Below are 21,657 nucleotides of genomic sequence, written 5' to 3'. Positions count from 1 at the left end.
GGAAAAGCCTGTAGACTGGAGGAAGGAAAGAAGAGCAGATTTCTTTCTAGAAAGGTGCAATGCAAAGTAGATGAAGGGCATGGTAGCTGAGCACTGGAGGTGACACAGAGGTACCATGAGTGTAACTGCAGCCCTTCCCTTATGCCCACCTACAATAGGCAGTTATGACCACCTTTCCAGCTGAGCATGGAGAGGAAGGCCTATCAATTTTCTGCTCCTGTGACCATTCCTCTTTCTCCATATTGGGTCCTTAGTCAAGACCCAAACATTGTTACCCTCTATAGCACCGAGCCTAGGCAGCCTTTGTGAGTGGCTGCTCAAGGCTGCTTTGTCTGTGCCTTCAATGAATAAGGTATGAACAGGAAATAAGTTGCCTCTCAGCTGATTTACTTTCTTGCTACTGACACTGTCTGGCAGGCTATGTGAAGTCATGGGAAGGACATACTCTGCAACAGGATGCTCTTGTCCATGAAATGTGCAGAATCTGTGTGGTGAGCTCTTCTTATCTACCTTTAGAGATGGTTCACACAGCACATGCAGGTTCCAGCTTCATGCCCATAGCCTGACAACATGCTAGAATGTAATCATAAGCCAGAACATGGATGCCCTTTACTGCGACCCCATCCCCAACCTTTAATCCTAACACTGAGGAGCCAACCATTCCTACCCTATGGAATTTCCAACCTGATACTCCTATACTCTCATAACTGCTTGCGAAAGAAAATTTAGAACTGTAATCCCTGCTGAATAAAACTGAAACTGGAATGAAAGCACACAGAGATCCATTTTACTGACCGTGGCCTACAACAAGGACTTGGCCACCATCTCATGGGATTGTCAAAGTGCAAAATATGAAGTAGGCACCCAACACAGAAGCCATGGAACTCTTATATGCATGATCTCCTGTTGCCCAGGATATCTTTAAAAAGTCCAAAGTGGACTGAAGCTGAAGCTACACTTTCCATAAGGGGGACTGGCTGACAGCATTCTCTGCTACAGCCCCTTAGGACCCAAGATCTTTTCAACACCAGCAGTTTGGAATCAGTTGAACTGATCAGAAAGGCAAAGGCCATTAGTGTCTTGAATGCTGAGTACCTCCAACTAATCTATCAACATGCTAGTCTTGAAGAAAGGGAGGCACGGTTCCTGCCTGCCATAGCCTTATACTTTAACTAGAAAAATTAATGCTGGGAGTATAACATGAAGAAGATCAAGGTTCCAGCACAGAGCACAGACACAGACCCACTTTAGAAGCCCAGAAGACAGAGACCAACAAGCTTTCATATCAGCATAATATGATGGTTAAGAGGAGCTTTGACAATACGTATGGTGGCAATTCTCCTGGAATATCAGCTCTCAGGAGCTTGAAACATAAGGATCAGGATTTCTAGGTCAGGTGAGGCTACATGGTGAGTTTCATGAGTCTTGGCTACAGAGTGAGACCATGCCTCAAAAAGCCAAAATGAAAATTAATAATAATAATAATAATAAATCCCTTTGATATCAGAAAAGAGTTCAGCCTCAGTGTAGCATCATTGCTTTAGATGAGGTTGTTAACCTCTCTGGGCTTCTGTCTTCTCACTGAAAGTGTCCATCAGACCACATGCTTCACAGGGTTGTCAAAAGAAGATGAGAAAATACTATTTGTAAAATGCTCTGCCTTGGGGCAAGCCATCTGCAGCATCTGGCGGTAGATTGCTGCATTCCTCAGAGCCACCACTGAGTTGTAGAACTCCAGCCACGCCTAGTGACTGGAAATGAACTGGGATGGGGCAGTAAATGAGAGACAGTGGGAGACTTTCCACACTAGTGAGTCTGGGATGTCTACTTAGGTTCCTATGTCCCCATACTTCCTGCCTCCGTCAGCTTCAGTCAGTCAAGTGTACAAGCTGGATGACTAGAATCTTTCACAAGGTGACAACTAGCCTGGGTCCTTTTATAGCTAGAATTTTACATGACTCATATTTACCACAACTCCTCTTTCTTCTGCCTTCCAACAAAAACAGCTGTCAAGAGTAACACTAAGTTATCAGCAATAGTGGGCCATGCAGAGCCAGGTACCAGCTATAGTTAGTGACTTTTCTCCATCACATAGGCCTGCCTGAGCAAGAGTTTAACATATCTCATGTTTAGTTTTCTTATCTACAAAAGAAGATCAATACCTTCCTTGAAAGACTGCTGGGAAGAGTGGAAGAAACATAAGCAAGGAACCCATCTAGAATGTCTGCCACATAATCTGTGTACAATAATGGAAGTTGCTAAAATCATATATGTATCCTGGCATGCATCTGAATAGCCTTCTTTTTGCTCTAAAGAAACAAGACAAGATTTCAAGTAGCAAATGATAAATATCCCAGGCAAATTCTGTATATAATCCCATTTGGAGATAACTACCAAACTTAACTGATAAACATGCTCTAGATGAGGGATGTGTGACTCCATATGGTCTTGTGGAAAACCAGTGATAATATCACTAAAACTGGCATAGTCTTTGACTTGCCTTACAGAATCCATGCACCACAGATGCTTTTACATATCGGCTAGAACAACCAATGGCAGGGATCAAGTGCAAGGACTGTGAAACATTACACAATGAACATAATTCATCAATGACTAAGCTTATAGGCTCCATGGCATCCCAGGAAATTTGGTAACCCCAACGGTAGTGACACTCTAAGGCTATAGAGGGTCCAAGGATAGTTCATTCTAAGACTTGCTGGTTGTTTCAGAAGGTACAATGTGAAAGAGGAGCTGCTCACTAATAAGAGAGAAAAGGAGGCAGTTTAAAAAGTCCACTGCTCAAAACCTATTCAGTGTACATTCAGGAGAATCACATTCACTCTACACATGAGATGTTCCGTAGGGAGCTTTTAGAAATTCAGTGGCATGCTAGAAGATGACATCAATACACTGTTCCATCTTCTGGTGGCACTGACTGCCTCAGGGATGATAGGGGTAGGAACTGAGTTGACTTGTCAAATTGTAGCATTAAATAAGTAGCTTGGGCACATAGGTAAGAAGAGGGACATTGAAAACCAACTTTGCAAACATAGTTTTGTTCAGGGCAAAGTAAGACTTACAAGCGCCTACACGTGAGAGAGGCACAGGTCAAGTTCATCTTCCAGTTGCCTATGTTACTAACTTGCCGAGAGGTTCAATGACCTCAGGAGGACAATGTAGAGTCAGAGTGGGAAAAAAAATGTGTAAGCAGAAAAACAACTTGGCATCTGAAAACCTGGCACTGCAATGTGCCACTCAAGTGGAAGGAGCAAGATTCAGGTGGAAAAAGTAAGTAAAGAAAACAAATGTATGGAAGAAGCAAGTCTGCTAGTATGCGCCTGACATGGAATCTGACACACAGTAAAGCCCAATGGACATTAGAGACAAATGTCACAGACGTCTCATTAGTGAAAAGGTACTTTCTGCTTGTGAGATAAACTTAAGTGTCCAAAATGCAAACTAGCACATATAGTAAGGACACCCTTGAAAGCTACTGCACTTGAAAACAAAAGTCCATCCTACATTAGTCATAGCAAACTGAATAGGAATCTGAATGCCTTTAGCAAAATAACAATGCATGTGATTTGCCACACTGCCACTCTCTAATGTACATAAGTACCCATGCATATCACTAATGCTTGTGATTGGATTATGGGGTTGGACTGTCAACTTGCATGAACTTCGACTTTAAGACATACTAACAGAGAGTGATATAATTCAGAGACTGGCTGCTTGTTTCCAAAGGGTTAATATTAGAGAAAGTATTGACTGGTTCCATACTGGTTGCTAAGCAACATTTCTTCCTCCGTTCGATGGTCTGCGAGAGAGGATAAAATAAGGGCAGAAAATGAGAAATGTTGGAAAAATAGGAAAGTGGAATTCAATGGATCATAAGGTACAATTTGTAGGAAGAGCAAAAGAGGAAATAACTCTTGCAGCATGTACTAAGACATCAGTTGCTTTATGACATCACAGGAGTAACACATGAGCCTCCAGCTCCAAGGATGAGAGGATAGTGGAAGATGAATGCCCCCTAATCCCAGCAGTATGCTGTTCATGTTCAGCTCACACATAGCCAGAGATGCACAGGGTCCCTGGATGACAGCAAGCTGACCTGAATGACAGACCATTATAGCTGGAATAATAATAATAATATAAAAAAAAATCTATCAAGTCCATGAGGCCCAACCAAACCTTACCTGCTATAATTCACTGGGCCATTCCTTAAGGGGCCTTTTGTTCCCTTCCCAACTGAAAGGGCTATAGCAAGTGATTCATACTCTCAACAATACTGAGTGAGTGTATACTATGCACCAGATGGGGGACTGTGGGGAAAGTGGCAGAGGCCCTGACTGATTGCTCAGTGGTGTGTCCCTTTCTATCACATCTGTAGTCCTTTTTTGTCAGGGATCTAAGATGGAACAACTTCAAAACCCTACACAATGACCTAGGAGATGTCCTAAGACTTGCCCATGAGATGTTGGGGTATTTCCTGCATTTAACGTCCATTACTAATTATTCCAGTCAATGAAAGACTTCAATTTGGAGGCTGCACTGATAGTGGAGAAGCTATGTGTGTGTGGGCACAGGGTTTATCACAGGAATTTTTCCATCTTTTGCTCACTGGTTCAGTGAGCTTTAAACTGCTTTAAATAAATTCTATTATACACAGGAAAGAAGGGAGGGGGATAGAGGTCAATTATTAAGTAAATCAAACTTCAAATAAACCAGGACTTTCTAAAATGAATGACCTAGAGAGATGTAATCCATGCGCCCATTAATATCTATTTTTGTGTCTTACTTCAGCAAACTAGAAGCTGTCATTTGTTGTCCCATGCCCACAGAGGCTGGACAGGACAGTTTGACAGCACGGAGAAGCTTAGGAAATGACTGGCATATTTGTGGTAGTTGGCAACTGGGTTGCCAGAAGGAACAAGAACAGAAATGGAAAACAGAGGGTCTAAGAGACCCTTGGGGAGACAATGAAAGGCTAGACATCCAAATGGGGGTGAATGAGGGAAAGAAGAGGCTCCAAATGGATGTGGGTGGTGTTACTTAGCAGAGGCTGTGAGGCTAGCCCCATGAGAACAGAGGATGCTGGAAATTACCTTAACCTAGCCCTGACTTAAGTCCTTCATCAGCAGAACAGGAAACACCAGCTGGTAGTGTTGAAAGAATTAACTTTTGATACAATCCAAGCAATCCCCATGGTACCTGGCATAGAGCAAATGCTTAATAAATTACTATCAAGATTACTCTCCTATATGAAACCACTTGAAATTATAAAGCACTAATATTAACTCTTAGTAAGAGTATTTTTTGTTGTTGTTGAGGTTAAGACTTAATCCTTGTCAACTGTCAACCTCATTCTTCTGAGCTAGTGTCTCCCCAATCTCCATCATATGTATAATACCCTCATAATTTCTGTTCTCCCCAAATTCCTTCTCTTATACTTCCTCACAATACATGCCAACAGTATAAACCATAATCACAGCCACAAGAGTGACAATGTCCAAGGGTCTTATTTTTTACTCCAGTGGCTCTAATCTGAGAGTTCAGCAAGTATTGGTATCCTATCCCATCCTTACAATTCTGATGTCCTTTTACAGGCTGGAAAAATGGAGAAAAGATGGATAGAGATGTAGCTCCATCTGTAGAGTGCTGGCCTAATACACACAAAGACCTGGGTTTCATCCTAGCTTTGCATAAATGGGCACCTACAATCTCAGCACCCAAGGGGTGGAGGGAGGAGAACCAGAAACTCAACAACCTCCTTGGCCACAGAAGAGTTTGAGACTAACCTATGCTACAAACTCTGTGTGTGTGTGTCTGTGTGTGTGTGTGCTGAAGGGCTATGTGCACAGAGAGTGGGGGAAGGGGGGAAGGCCAAGATTATTTAACCAGTTGATGAATTGATGACAAACACATATTCAAACTCACATAGTCTGGTCATAGATGTCACCTCTCATTTCTAAAAGCCTGTGTTTATTTAGCATTTTAATTGATTTACTTCAATTGAAACTTACATGTAAAATTTTATGATGCCCCAATCCCTCCCCTCAGAGTTCAGGAAAGTCCACAGAAGAGGAAACAAAAGAATGTAAGAGGTGGGGAGATGAAGGATATCAAGAAAGTAAGGCCTTCTAAATTAACGAAAGGAAAGATCACATGAACTCACAGAGACTGCAGCACCCTGTACAGGACCAGCATGGATCTGTACAGATCCTCTGTGTCTATATTATGGCTTCCAGTTTAGTGTTTTGTGGAATTCCTTTGGGTGAACTTGTAGATCTCCAACTCATGTGCTTCCTCTTGCGGTTCTTTTCCTTCTGTTAGTTTATCTTGCCAAACTTTGATGTGATAGGTTTTTTGTTTTATTATATTGTATTTTGTTATATTTTTGTTAGGTATTTTAAAATTAGTTTTATTTGTAATTCATTTCTTACACTTCCTGTCTTCCTGCTGGAGGTGGGCTCTATAAATTCTCTCTCCCTACTGTCTGGCATTTCATCAAAGGTCCCTCCCTATGAGTCCTGGGAGTCTCTCACCTCCCAGGTCTCTGGCACATTCTGGGAGACCCCCCCCGCCCCCAGCCTCCTATTTCCTGAGGTTGCCTGTTTACCTTCTTTCTGCTGGCCCTCAGGGATTCAGTCCTTTTCCCTCATCCAATACCAGATCAAGTTTCCCTCTTCCCACTGCCCCTGCCCCACCCTGTCCACTTTCCCTCCCAAGTCCCTCCTTCCCTACTTGTGATTGCTTTCTTCTCTCTCCCAAGTGGGACTGAGGCATCCTCACTTGGGCACTTAAGCTTGTTGAGCCTTTTGAATTCTGTGAACTTTATCTTGTGTATACTGTATGGGTTTTTTTTTTTGTTGTTGTTGTTGTTTTGTCTAATATCCACTTATTAGTGAGTATATACCATGCATGTCCTATTGGGTCTGAGTTACCTCACTCAGGATGATATTTTCTAGTTCCATCCATTTGCCTGCAAAACTCAGGATGTCCTCATTCTTAATAGCTGAGTAGTATCCCATTGTGTAAATGAACCACATTTTCTGTATCCATTCTTCTGTCGTGGGACATTTGGGCTGTTTCCAGCTTCTGGCTATCACAAACAAGGATGCTATGAACATAGTGGAACACGTGCCCTGTCACATGGTGGGGTAACTTTTGGGTATATTCCCAAGAGTGGTATAGCTGGGTCCTCAGGTAGATCTATTTCCGATTTTCTGAGGAACCACAAGATTGATTTCCAGAGTGGTTGTACTAGTTTGCAATCCCATCAGCAATGGAGGAGTGTTCCTCTTTCTCCACATCCTCTCCAACAGGTGTTGTCACCTGTGGTTTTGGTCTTAGCCATTTTGACTGGTATAAGGTGGAATCTCAGGAACGTTTTTGATTTACATTTCTCTAATCACTAAGAACTTTGAACATTTCTTTAGGTGCTTCTCAGCCATTCAAAATTCCTCAGTTGTGAGTTCTCAGTTTAGTTCTATACCACATTTTTTGATTGGGTTGTTTGATTTTTTTTTTTTTTGTGATTAACTTCTTGAGTTCTTTATATATTTTGGATATTAGCCCTCTATCAGATGTGGGGTTAGTGAAGATTTTCTTTCCCAACCTGTAGGTTGCCAATTTGTCTTATCAACTATGTCCTTTGTCTTACAGGAGCTTTCCAGTTTTATGAAGTCCTATTTATCAATTGTTGATATTAGACCATGAGCTATTGGAGATCTGTTTAGGAAATTTCCCCCTGTGCCAATGAGTTCAAGGCTCTTTCCTACTTTCTCTTCTATTAGATTTAGTGTTTCTGAGTTTATATTCAGGTCCTTGATCCACTTGGACTTGAGCTCTGTACAAAGTGACAAATATGGGTCTATTTTCATTCTTCTACACACAGACAGACAGTTAGACCAGCACCATTTATTGAAGATGCTTTCTTTTTTCCATTGTATATTTTTGGTGTCTTTGTCAAAAATCAAGTGCCAGTAAGTGTGGGTATTTTTTTTCTGGGTCTTCAATTCTATTCCATTGATCAACATGTCTGTACCAATGTCATGCAGTTTTTATCACTGTTGCTCTGTAGTAAAGCTTGAGGTCAGGGATGGTGATTTTCCCAGGTGTTCTTTTATTGTTAAAAATTGTTTTCACCATTGTATACACTAGCAAGATTTTGCTGAAAGGACCCAGATATAGCTGTCTCTTGTGAGACAATGCCAGGGCCTAGCAAACACAGAAGTGGATGCTCACAGTCAGCTATTGGATGGATCACAGGGCCCCCAATGGAGGAGCTAGAGAAAGTACCCAAGGAGCTAAAGGGATCTGCAACCCTATAGGTGGAACAACATTATGGACTAACCAGTACCCCAGAGCTCTTGACTCTAGCTGCATATGTATCAAAAGATGGCCTAGTCGGCCATCACTGGAAAGAGAGGCCCATTGGACTTGTAAACTTTATATGCCCCAGTACAGGGGAACGCCAGGGCCAAAAAGTGGGAGTGGGTGGGTAGGGGAGTGGGGTGTGGGGAGTGTATTGGGGACTTTTTGGATAGCATTGGAAATGTAAATGAGGAAAATACCTAATAAAAATTAATTCAAAAAATTGTTTTCACTATTCTGGGTATTTTGCATTTCCAGATGAATTTGAGAAGTGCTCTTTCCGTGTCTTTGAAGAATTGTGTTGGGATTTTGATGGGGATTGCATTGAATCTGTAGATTGCCTTTGGTAGGATGGCCATTTTTACTACGTTAACTCTGCCAATCCATGAGCATGGAAGATCTCTCCATTTTCTGAGGTTTTCTTCTATTTCTTTCTTGAGAGACTTAAAATTATTGTCATATAGGTCTTTCACTTATTTGGTTAGAGTAATCCCAAGATATTTTATGTTATTTGTGGCTATTGTGAAGGGAATTGTTTCCCTAATTTCTTTCTCAACTTGTTTATCCTTTGTATAAAGGAAAGATACTGATTTATTTGAGTTGATTTTATAACTGGCCACTTTGCTGAAGTTGTTTATCAGCTGGAGAAATTCTCTGGTAGAATTTTTGGGGTTGCTTATGTATACTATCATATCATCTGCAAATAGTGATATATATATTTCTTCTTTACCTATTTGTGTCCCCTTGATGTCTTTTTGTTGTCTTACTGTTCTAGTTAACACTTCAATTGAATAGATATGGGGAGAGTTGGACATCCTTGTCTTGTCCCTGATTTCAGTGGGATTGCTTCAAGTATGTCTTCATTTAATTTGATATTGGCTGTTGGTTTTCAGTAACTTTCATTTATTATGTTTAGGTATGGGTCTTGATTTCCTAATCTCTTTAATACTTTTAACATGAAGGTGTGTTGTATTTTGTCAAATGCTTTTTATGCATGTAAGGAGATGATCATGTGATATTTTTTCTTTGAGTTTGCTTACAAGGTGGATTACATTAATCAATTTTCATGTATTAAACCAACCTTGATCCCTGGGATGAAGCCTCCTTGATCATGGCAAATGATGGTATTGATGCGTTTTTGGACTCAGTTTGCAAGAATTTTATTGAGTATTTTTGCATTGATATTCATAAGCAAGGTTGGTCTGAAGTTCTCTTTTTTGGTTGGATCCTTATGTGGTTTAGGTATCAGAGTAATTGTGGCTTCATAGAACAAGTTAGGTAGATTTCCTTCTGTTCCTATTTTATGGAATAGTTTGAGGAAAATTGGTACCAGGTCTTCTTTCAAGGTCTGGTAGAATTCTGCACTAAATCCATCTGGCCCCGGGCTTCTTTTGGTTGGGAGGTTTTTAATGACTTTTATTTCCTTGTGTGATATGGGCCTGTTTAGATAGTTTACCTGCCTTGATTTAACTTTGGTATGTGGCATCTATCTAGAACACCATCCATTTCATCTAGATTTTCCAGTTTTGTTGAGTAGAGACTTTTATAATAGGATTTGATGATTTTTTGAATTTCAAAAGTTTTTGTTGTTATTGTCTCCCTTTTTATTTCTGATTTTATTAATTTGGATACTGCCTTTGGTACTGTAGTTAGTTTGGCTATGGGTTTATCTATCTTGTTGATTCTTTCAACCAGCTTTTGGTTTTGCTGATTATTTGTATTGTTTTCTTTGTTTCTATTTGGTTGATTTTGGCCCTGAGTTTGACTATTTCCTGCCTTCTATTCCTCTTGGTTGAGTTTGCTTCTTTTTGTTCTAAGGCTCTCAGGTGTGCTGTTAGGGTATTAGTGTAAGATCTCTCCAATTTCTTTACCAGGGCACTTAGTGCTATGAAATTTCCTCTTAGCATTGCTTTCATTGTGTCCCATAGGTTTGGGTATGATGTGTCAACATTTTCATTAAATTCCAGGAAGTCTTTAATTTCTTTCTTTATTTTTTCCCCGATCAAATTATCACTGAGTTGTTCAGTTTCCATGTATATGTGGGCTTTCTGTAGATTTTACTGTTATTGAAGACGAGCTTTAGGCCATGGTGGTCTGATAGGATGTATGGTATTATTTCTATCTTCTTGTGTCTGCTGAGGATTGTTTTGTGACCAATTATATGGTTGATTTTGGAGAAGGTACCATGAGGTGCTGAGAAGAAGGTGTATTCTTTTGCTTTAGGGTAAAATGTTCTGTAGATATCTGTTAAATCCATTTGGTTCATAACCTCTCTTAGTTTCACTGTGTCTCTATTTAGTTTCTGTTTCAATGACCTGTCCATTGATGAGAGTGGGGTGTTGAAGTCTCCCACTATTATTGTTTGGATTTCAATGTGTGTTTTGAGTTCTAGAAAAGTTTCTTTTATGGATTTGGGTGCTCTTGCATTTGGGGCATAGATTTTCAGAATTGAGATTTTTCTCTTGGTGGATTTTCCCCTTGATGAATATGAAGTGTCCTTCTTCATCACGCTTGATAACTTTTGGTTGAAAGTCTGTTTTATTGAATATTAGGATGGCAACTCCTGCTTGTTTCCTGGGACAATTTGCTTGGAAGACCTTTTTCCATCCTTTTACTCTGAGATAGTGCCTGGTTTTGTTGTTGAGGTGTGTTTCTTGTATACAGCAAAATTCTGAATCTTGTTTATGTATCCAGTCTCTTAGCTTATGTCTTTTTATAGGTGAGTTGAGTCCATTAATATTGAGAGATACTAAAGAGAGATGACTGTTGGCTCCTGACATGTTTGTTTTTGTAGGTGGTTTTATGTGCTTGTGGTCCTCTGCTTTTGATTTTGAAGGTTCAGGTACCTTCCTTGTGTTGGAGTTTTTCTTCCAGTATCCTCTGTAAGCAATGGTTGGTAGATAGATACCGTTTGAATTGAATTTGGTTTTGTCCTGGAATATTTTGTTTTCTCCATCTATGCTGATTGAGAGTTTTGCTAGGTATCGTAGCCTGGGCTGGCATTTGTGTTCTCTTAAGAGTCTGCATAACCTCTGACCACACTCTTCTGGCTTTCACAGTCTCTGTTGAGAAGTCCGTTGTACTTCTGATAGGTCTACCTTTGTATGTTACTTGGTCTTTTTGCCTTGCAGCTTTTAATATTCTTTCTTTGCTCTATGCATTTAGTGTTTTGATAATTATGTAAGAAGAAGATTTTCTTTTCTGGTCCCACTTATTTGGTGTTCTATAGGCTTATTGTACCTTTATGTCCATCTCTTTCTTTAGGTTGGAGAAGTTTTCTTCTATGATTTTGTTGAGGACATTTTCAGGTCCTTTGAACTGAGAATCTTTGTTCTCTTCTATTCTGATTATTTTTAGATTTGGTCTTTTCATCGTGTCCTGAATTTCCTGGAGGCTTTGGGATAGGAGTTTTTTATGTTTTGAATTTTCTTTGACAGATCTGTCAATGAATTCTATCATATCTTCTGCACCTGAGATTCTCTCTTCTGTCCCTTGTATTTTGTTCATAATACTGTAATTCCTGACCTCTTTCCTAGGTTTTCCATTTCCAGGTTTGCCTCCATTTGTGTTTTCTTTATTGTTTCTACTTCCACTTTAGGTCTTGGATCGCTTTATTCAATTCCTTCACCTGTTTGCCTGTGTTTTCCTATTTTTCTTTCAGTGAATTATTGATACCCTCCTTAAAGGACTCTATTATCTTCATGAGATAAGATTTTAGGACAGATACCTAATTTTCAGGTTTGTTGGTGTATTCAGGGCTTGCTCTGGTGGGAGAACTGGGTTCTGGTGATACTCACATATTTTGGCTTCTTTTGTTTATGGTCTTGTTCTTGCCTTTCACCATCTGGCTATCCCTAGTGTTTATTGAGCTGGGTGATTATATGGAGTCTGCCTCTTTTGTCCCTAGATTGCTTCTGGTCTCCTAGTAGGCTTACAGCCCTGGATGTATCAGACCACCTGTGGGACCTTCCAACTGGGGGCTCTTCACAGGAGCAGCTGCCCTGGCTATAGTAGATCTCCTGGGAGGCCTTCAGACTCTTTTCTCTTCAGTAGAGCAATCAAGCTGTTGTCCAACTGTGCTAAGTGCAGCTGATCCTCAACTGCTCTCACTGCAGAGGGTCCTCAACTTCTCAACTGCTTTAAGTGGAGTGTGTCCAACTGCTCTGAGTGGAGCTGGTCCTCTAGGATGGATTGGGATATGGAGTCTTCACGGGAGCAGACAAGCTATGGGTCTGCCCCAGTAGCAAGGACCAGTCAGAAGGGGTGGGAGGGATGGAAGAAAGGGAAGTAGTATTTGGGAGGGTGGGGCTTTGGCTGGTGATGGGTCCCAAGTCCACCAGGCTCCCAGTAGCAGCTCCAGGACTCGGGGAGGGGTGCAGGGGGCAGGGATTCTTACCAAATGCTCTGAGTGCACTGTGTCCTCTAGGACGTATCGGGATATTGAGTCTTTAGGGGAGCAGACTAACTAGGGGTCTGCACCAGCAGCAAAGACCAGGTCTTGTTATATTTTTTAATGAATGAATGAATAAAACTCTAGCCACTATTGCAAAGTTTAACAACTGAACTGCCAGTTATATCACCTGGGAATGGAAAATTCTATAATAGAGTGACCCTGGTTATATCAACCATTCTGGGGCAGGCCCCACGTTCAGGAGTAGGTGAACAACATATAATTGGACTCCACAGTTTGTGTGTGTGTGTGTGTGTGTGTGTGTGTGTGTGTGTGTGTGTGTGTGTGTGTTTTATTTGGTTACAGTTTGGTGTTTTTCTTTTCTTTATCTTTTTGACTGTGGTTTTATTTTGTTTTCTTGTTAGGATGTTGTTGTTATATTGGGTTTTTGTTTCTTTCTTTAAAAATGACTTAAACTTGGGTGGATAGGGAAGTGGAGGAGAAGAATATGATCAAACTGTACTTGAATTTGAAAATTGTTTTAAATAGTGAAAAATATAATAATAAAATGCAAAAATATAAAAAATTATGATGTCATTTAAAACTTGGGTCCATTATACCAATTATTATTTAGTGCATGCAGAAAGTAACTATAAAATTCTATAAACATATTATTTATGTTTCCTGACATCATAATGAAGCAAACTTTGAAAAAAGGATATTTTTATGTAAGTAAACATGCTTCTATTTCAAATATAGAGCCATGAGACAATGGCCCCATGGTAACATCCCATTTTCCACTTCCTCCTTTACAACAAAGGCTAGAATATCATTGGGCATGTGGCTGCCAGGCTGAGCAATTGTATCTTTTATTCATATGTAGCTCTCTGAATAAGTTCTGGCCAATACAATGCAAAGACTGTAATCATGAAGGACAGGATGGACATGTATTCAAAGGAGACTGAGCTTGCTCTTCATTCTTCCCTCTCTGTCTCTAAGAGACCACAATGGCATCAACTACCATCTTGAATCATGAGAAAACATGCAAACATCAAGTCAGAGCTACAAAAAGAAAGAAGCAGGATCCCTCATCATATCATGAAACTCCTGGCCTGCATTGCCCACTACAACAGCTCATCATCAAGAGAAACAAATCCCTAGAGTGTAACAGCAGCATTGACTTTAGATGCTTTTTCTGTTGAATGCAGTCAAACCTCATTCTAACCTGCATAGTATCAGTCCCTAACTCCAGTGCCTTTTCCCTCTCCTAGAAGGGAGATGTCAACAGAAAAGCCTCACTCAGAATATGTATCCTTCTCAAGAGAAACTCAGTCAGTAGTCTAGGTAAGTCCTTGGGTAAGAAGAGTTGGCAGTATGATCGTTCTACTCGACCTGCTTTATGATCTTCACTTTCTGCAATCCTTTCAACACGTCTACCTGCCAGGGACCATACAACCCCATTCAGCAGGAACTCAAGGGCCATATCTAATAATCATGTCCAAACTCAAACCCAATTAGAGTGTCCCTAAGGATCAGCTCTAAATCCAAAAGCCCTAGCCTTGGAAGCAAATGCATATCAGATTGTCTTCCTTAACACAGAGCCCTGGCCAGATTCTAGTATCTCTAAACATCACCCTAGAGTCACAAAAACCAAAAGGTTTTTCTTCTTAGAAGTGTTTGTTCCTGCCCATTGGTAACTCCACCAGAAATCTCAGATGCTGTGGCTAGACAGAGATGTGTGTCCCTTGCCCCCAGTCAGCACAGAGTTAACTCCTATTTCCCAGGCCTGGCATGTGTTCAGTCAAAAACCTGGCCGAGTGCCTGTTGTTTACTGAAGCTAGGGAAGACGCATCTGCAATGTTACGAAAAGCATATTGCAAAAGGCAACACATGCAAATTAAACCTCTTGAGCTATGAGGAAATTGCTGGGAAAATTTATAACTCATTTAATAAAACTTGAAGTAAATACATAGCTTGGCTCCCAAGGAAAACAAAATATTTCCCACAATTCTCCTCTCTTAGGACAAAGAGAGAGAGAGAGAGAGAGAGAGAGAGAGAGAGAGAGAGAGAGAGAGAGAGAGAGAGAGGGAAGGAAAAATAGAAAAGGACAATTGAACCAAAGACTCTATCAAGTATAAAATATAAATAGTAGCTGTGGTGGTCACTGAGACTCATTTGGACTTATGGGACATTTAAATACACACAAGATAGTGCTGTACTCTCTGCTTTGGAAGAGGGGCACATAGCAGTGTCCAGGAGTAACCCATTTGCACAGTAACCCATGATTACAGATTCCCAGTGGGGTTCTTCAGGACATCTTCTGTTCATTAATACATCTGCTACATGAGCACACACTATGTACCAGAGAGGCACGGAATTATGGTGATTCAAAGCATCTTCTCTGAGCCCCATGGCCAGGCTTTTAACACAAACTTTGTCACCTAGTAATTGTTTGGCCTTGGACCGCTGTATAAACCCTCCCCATCTATAAATCAGAAATAAAAATGATAGCCAAGATCAATTATCTTTGTGAAAACTGAATGGGTTAATATAAGTGACGTGCTTCCAACAATGCCTAGAAAATGGTAACTTTAAGAACTATCAAAAACATTATTATTAATGTTATTATTAATATTGTTGTTATTACTACATAGCATTACGATACAGCCCTTCTGCTAGATGGACTATGTACAGGATTAAATATGGCAGATGAAGGCCTTTGCTCATGGAATTTATATACTACTAAGAATAGACAGTACAGGTGAAAGCACATGAATAAGCAAAACTTTTAATGACATGAACAGGCACTCTTCTGAGAAATTATTTTTTAAAATACTGTGGAATAGAGGGTGATGGCAACTTAGAAGTAGGGACTCAATTTGGAGTCAGTCAGCAGTAAAAGTCTCTTTGAAGACACATCTGACCTGAGTCCCAACTGGCTTTACACAAAAGTTCCACTAAACATCTTTTTGGGTTTATTCTCTTTGAGTAGTAACCAAAGACAAGAGGCACATACCGAGGAGAGGCAGGCAGCAGATGAGCTTCAAGCCCACTATATAGCCAAGGATGACCCAAAACTACTGATTCTCCTGCTTCCTCCTCTCAGGTGCTAGAATTAAAGATGTTTCCTACAATGCTCAGGTTATGTGTGCAGTGGTACAGTGCTGGGAATTGAACCCAGGGCTTCAGAAGTAATATTTACTGGTCTTCTTGAGTTGTGAGGATTAAAGAATTCATAGATGGGAAGCTCTTAGTAAAAGCTATTTTTAAAAAGTCCAGTTTAAATATGATTATCAACCCCAATGAACCCGATGCTGCCCATCCTGCTTTACAAACAATGAAAGAATAATACATGCTGGCCTGGAGAGATGGCTCAGTGGTTTAGAATACTTGTTCTGCAACTCTTAGAACAGGAGTTTGTATCCCAGTACACACATAACAAGCTGCACACACCTATATACAGACACATACAAACCATTAAATAACTCTTAAAATAAAAGAAAGAAGATATCTACAGCTCCACAAAGGCCATACACTTAGTAAAGGTAAAGTCAGAATCAATACCCAAGGACTTATCTCCAAAGCCAGTGCTTTATACTGTATCTACAAGGCTCAGTGTCAAACAACACAGTTTCCCAGGCTGGCACATTATCTGAATACTCTAACCTTGATGAGCTGTGTGTCCCAGGCAGAAGCATGTCTGGCAAAATGTGTGGTTAGCCTCTCTCCATAGAGAGCCCAGGGAACAGTTAGGTGAAACCTGAGGTACATTTGTAAAGGAGGAAGATAAACTATCCCTTCAGGACAACTTAACCAAAGATAGAAAGTGGAAACCATGGGCAATGTGAGAGGACACATAAATGAAATTGTAAAGGTGGTCTTTTTAAATTTTGAGAATCTGTTATTCATAATTCTGTTAATATCCAGAAATCAGAAAACTGCACAATCCATGTGTTAAGTCCCAACGACTAGCTCAGAACCAACAGGTGAGTTAGGATTTGTCATAAGACCCATATGGGGCACAGAGAGCCCAGCATTTGGAATTCTGTTCATAGATACAGTGAATTGAGGCTGCTTGTAACTACAGAAACTAAAGAGCTCTGCCTTTTGGGGATAGGTAAACATCGTGCCTCACTTCCTAATACAGGAAGAGAAATGGTATCTATGCAAGGTCCCTCACAAATAAATGGATTTGGGGTTTAAAATACTTGCTTCTAAGCCTCTGAATCTAAGAACTCACCCATGTCATTCCCACTGATGTCACTGATGTTATTATGTCACAAGTTTTCATAAAACAGATTTAATTCCAATAGAGTATTCATCCCCACCCCCAAGCAGCACACAGGACAGAGGAATTCAACATCACACAAAAACTATAATTTCTGGAAAGTATGCCAGAGGAAGTCCCAGCCCTTGTGTGTCTATTTATGTGGGCTGCAGATAGAGAGAGGCCCAGGATATGAGATCCTGGCACAGAGGAACTTCTGAAGGTCTTGACAGCTCCTCCAAGAATAAAGGCAGAAGACGACGGCTTCTGACTCACTGCTCCAGGCCTCTCTCCGATCTCTTATGTATTTGGACATCAGTCAGGCCCATCAGATCCCCAGTCTGCTGTCTGCTGACTGACAACAGAAAGAGAAATTTAGAGGTGTGAGTGAAGTGACAGAGCTGTCAGGGCTTCTTCTGAAATGACTCTTTTCTTAAAGAAAGGAAAGATAACAGAAAAAAAAAAAAAACTCAGACAGCTCAATACCATGTCACAGTTGCTGGGACAGGTCGGTATTTTGGTGTGTGTGTGTGTGTGTGTGTGTGTGTGTGTGTGTGTGTGTGTGTGTGTAAGAAAGAAAAAAGGAAAAAGGAAGAAAAGCTATGGATAAATTTAAGCAATGAAAAGAATAGTCTCTCCTAATTTTAATATCAGTCCTTCACAAAATGAGATAGAACTGGGGCACAAGTCCTATCTTTTAGACCCAACAGAGAAAGATGTCAGCTGGATGGTTTCATTTAGGGAAAAGAAATGTTCTTGAATATTTAAAAGTAGTTGCTTAAAAAGAACAGAGAAGGGATGGGGGAACTGGAGAGATGACAGTCAGTAGATTGCTTCCCTTGCAAGCATGAGGACCTGAATTCGAATCTCTGAAACCTAAGAAAACAGGATGTGGCCATGCATGTCTGTAACCCCAGCACCACAGGAGGATGCCTGGAGCTTGCCAACCAGCAAATCTGAGTGCAGCATAAGCTTCAGGGTCAGTGAGATACTGTCTCAGTAGATAGATAAACAGATGGACAGACGGACAGGTAGGTAGGTAGATAGATAGATAGATAGATAGATAGATAGATAGATAGATAGATAGATAGATAGATAGATTGTAGATAGAGTAAATGGATAGACAAGTAAATGGATGGATAAATAATAAACACACAAATAAATAAATTGATAAATTAATAGGTAAATAATAAATAAAATGGAGAGCAACAGAAGACACCTAATTTTAACCTCTGACTTCTATAAGCATGCACACTAACAAAATAAAGAACCCCAAACCATCAAATTCTAAAAAACAGGCTTGAAGTCTCTCGTATTCCACCCCACACCTGTCTTTGGTTTTCCAAGACAGGATTTTTCCATGTAATAGTCCTGGCTGTCCTGGACCTTGCTTTGTAGACCAGGCTAGCCTCAAATTCAAAAAGATCCATCTGCCTCTGCTTCCCAAGTGTATGTGCCACCATGCTTGGATTCTGGTTCTTTGAGGAACTTTTGGCTTCATGGATTGGCCTGAGCTACTAGAAACTCACATGGGGAAACCAAGTATTGGTCGAACTTTCAGAAAACAGCTGAGTACCACATCTAAGAGCCAGTCTGACAGACCTACTCCTACCAGCCAATACCTCCTCTGGTAATTGTCCTCTATGGAATCTTGCCCCCTTCTTTGACAATGCAAATATGAGAATCTAAACATTTATAAAGTTCTCTGAAAACCAAACCCATCTCCAGGCTGAAATACTCAGGGGAACTGAACTTGAAGAACAGGGGAGTCCTGGTAAGCCCTCCATTTAACCACAAGACAGGCCTTGGCCAAGGGGATCACATTTCAAAGGCCCCCATTTGCTCTGTTTTCTGTGAACCCTAACTTTACAATAGCCCTGAGAAGAAACAGAGTCTCCATCTCACCCCCAGGTCAAGCACAACTCAGAAAGGAATGTCTTTATTAAGGTAATGCTTCGGAAAACCCAATAACTCTAAATAGCAACCACACCACACCACCCCACCCCCAAAAAACCCAGATCCTAAGAGATGAGAGGAAATTGCACTTTGAGTATTTTTCTAAGAGTCGAGGAGGGCTTGAGTAAACCAGAATAAGAAACCCCATCTCTGCTTGTAAAACACACTCCAGGAGAACAACAAGCCAGATCCAGATTGCTGATTGATGTAACACTTGGATTAGCAATACACGCGGCATGAAACACAATTTCCAGAGAGGAAAAGGAAGCTCTTGATGAGTCTGCTGAAAGAGTGGTAAAAACTTCACTCAGGTTCTCCACTTCAGCATTGGACTGTGGGAAACTTTTATTGGACCAACCCAACAGAGTCCATTAGCTGTCCACTGGGGAGTGTAGCATAAACTCCTAACACCTTGGCTAAGAGAAGGCTCCATAATCACCCTGATTTCCTGCTGGGAGGAGAGAGAGAAAGCAAGGCAGCAAGAATAATCGCAAGAAAACTGGAACACATCTGAGAGGGAAAGGAGCGGTACTGGCTGAGGCCACTAGAGACATGCTGACTCTGGGAGGTGGTGTATTAGTGAGTGAGCCTGTAACAAAGGGAACTTAAGAACAGTTTATTTTAGTTATGGTCTCAAAGCATCATGGTGGGGAAAGATCAGTGGAGTGGTTCAGTCCATGAGTGTGGGAACATACAGTGGAGGCCCTTCACATCATGATGGAACCAGAAAACAGAGCGAATGTGACAGGAGAGAAGGGCTAGATGGAACTTTCAAAGGTCCACCACTAGTGATCTACAGCCTCCCAACACTGAGCCACCAGCTGGGACCAAACATTCAAAACGTGAGCCAGTGGGGGGCATGTTATATTACAAGGATATGAAGGAATGAACAATAGGATTCCTGGCTTTACTACTTACTGTGTGTAATTGCTGGCACATGGTTTTGATCCCCCTGAGCTCTTAGAATAATCACCAGTGCCCTTCTTACTTTTTCAGTTGATTTATAAAAACCCAACATAAATATAACATGACTATTAAACATGTAGCTCCAATATGGCTTGTCCCCTCTGAAACTCCTCTTTGAATTTGCTTGTCATTACCAAGGTGATGGAAAGTGAGGCCTTAAAGAGGCCATTTGGTCAGTCTGAGTAATACATGCCTTCCTCACAGAAGGAGGGTAGTCATTGTGAGAGTGGACTGCTATAGAGTATGGATAGCCTCTTTTGCCCCCCGCCCCCCACTGTTTCTATGTATCTGCTGCCATCTGCATTCTGCTGTGCATGAAAATGTGAAGAGGCCATCACCAGAGCCTGGGGTCACACATCTTGGACGATCAGAACTGTGACCCCAAACCTACTTCATTTTCATTCCCTTATAAGTTACTCAGTCTAGTGGGTTCTTTCATAGCACCTGCAAATAGAGCCATGCAAAACTATATTTTGAAATGTCTAAACTTTTGAACACAAGAGGCATTATTATTTTTTTTGCAAGTGATAGCCCAAGGGCTTCTTTGGCTTATCTCTCCTCCAGAGCAGGGATATGGATGGACAGGGATGAGGAGGTGGTATAAAACAGCCTTCTGTGTCATCCTATTTCTGGTTCCTGCCTTAAGTGTAGCCACAAGCTCTCAACTTAGCTTTGTCTGAACCTTTAGTCCTAACCTTTGGTCTTCAGGACTACCTGCCTGAGTGATTACAACAGTGTTCCATGCTCAAAAGTCATAAAAAGTACGAGTTACAAAGTAGCACAAAAAACACCAGAAGCCAGTGGAAGTCGGGATACTAAATGGGCAACTAGGAAAGTGGCCTTCAAGTATTGGGCACCACCATTTGCTTCTCAAGTGATATCCTCTGCATAAGGCCGAGAAAGTAGCAAAACAAAGGGAGAGGTTCTGGGGCTGAGGTACAAGGAAAGGGTTCAGGGTTACATCCCAAACTCCCCTCACCCAAAGCTGCCCTAAGGAAAGATGGGAAACCTCATGAATATTTCATCTTTCCTTTTCTAGTGAGGAAGCTGAGGCTTACCTAGACAGACCTGAGGCCCCAGAGCTAAGAGTTTGACTGAGCAGAACAACCTTGTAGTCTCTGCTTTATGTATTATTCACTGTAGACCATGATGCCTCTGGAGGAAAGGAAAAACAGTGTGCTTCTTTAGAAGGCAAAAGTACAAGTAGTCAGGGGATGGATGGGGGCATGGGAAAGCATCAGAGATTACAAGAGAAAAAGAATATGTATTTGCTGAGGTCATCAAATGGCAACAGTCAAACTGGCCACGTGGTCAAAGCAGATTTTGCCATTGACCTTGAATCTCAACACCACACCATCTTCAAAGCAACTCTATGTGAAGTGTGTATCCCAAACACCCATCCAAGACCTTAGCCTTAAAGCAAGGCCTCAGTGTTTTTGGAGGTTTTCTGGCCACACAGTATCCCAGCTCACAAGCTCCATTTGGAAGGCCTAATTTTCCTTGTGGAGTGTGGGAACTCACTGTTCGAATCTCCCTAGAAAGAGCATGGTGGTAGGTGGTAGGTGGTAGGTAGTGGTAGGTGGTGGTAGGTAGTGGTGGTGGTAGGTGGTAGGTGGTAGGTGGTGGTGGTGGTAGATAGTAGGTGGTGGTAGGTGGTAGGTGGTGGTGGTGGTAGGTAGTGGTGGTGGTAGGTGGTAGG

The 21,657-nt window shown here is 41.2% G+C and overlaps 1 protein-coding gene and 1 long non-coding RNA gene across 2 annotated transcripts in view; one reads left to right on the top strand and one right to left on the bottom strand.

The window, feature by feature from the left end:
• Positions 1-21,657, bottom strand: part of Lrmda (leucine rich melanocyte differentiation associated) — a 1,019,887-nt gene that overhangs the window by 503,747 nt on the left and 494,483 nt on the right. The gene's annotated exons all lie outside the window — the stretch shown is intronic.
• Positions 1-21,657, top strand: part of LOC110309281 — a 40,443-nt gene that overhangs the window by 17,537 nt on the left and 1,249 nt on the right. The gene's annotated exons all lie outside the window — the stretch shown is intronic.

This window comes from Mus caroli, chromosome 14 (assembly GCF_900094665.2).
Source record: "Mus caroli chromosome 14, CAROLI_EIJ_v1.1, whole genome shotgun sequence".
NCBI classification, from domain to species: domain Eukaryota; kingdom Metazoa; phylum Chordata; class Mammalia; order Rodentia; family Muridae; genus Mus; species Mus caroli.
This window is presented reverse-complemented; position numbering and strand designations above follow the sequence as displayed.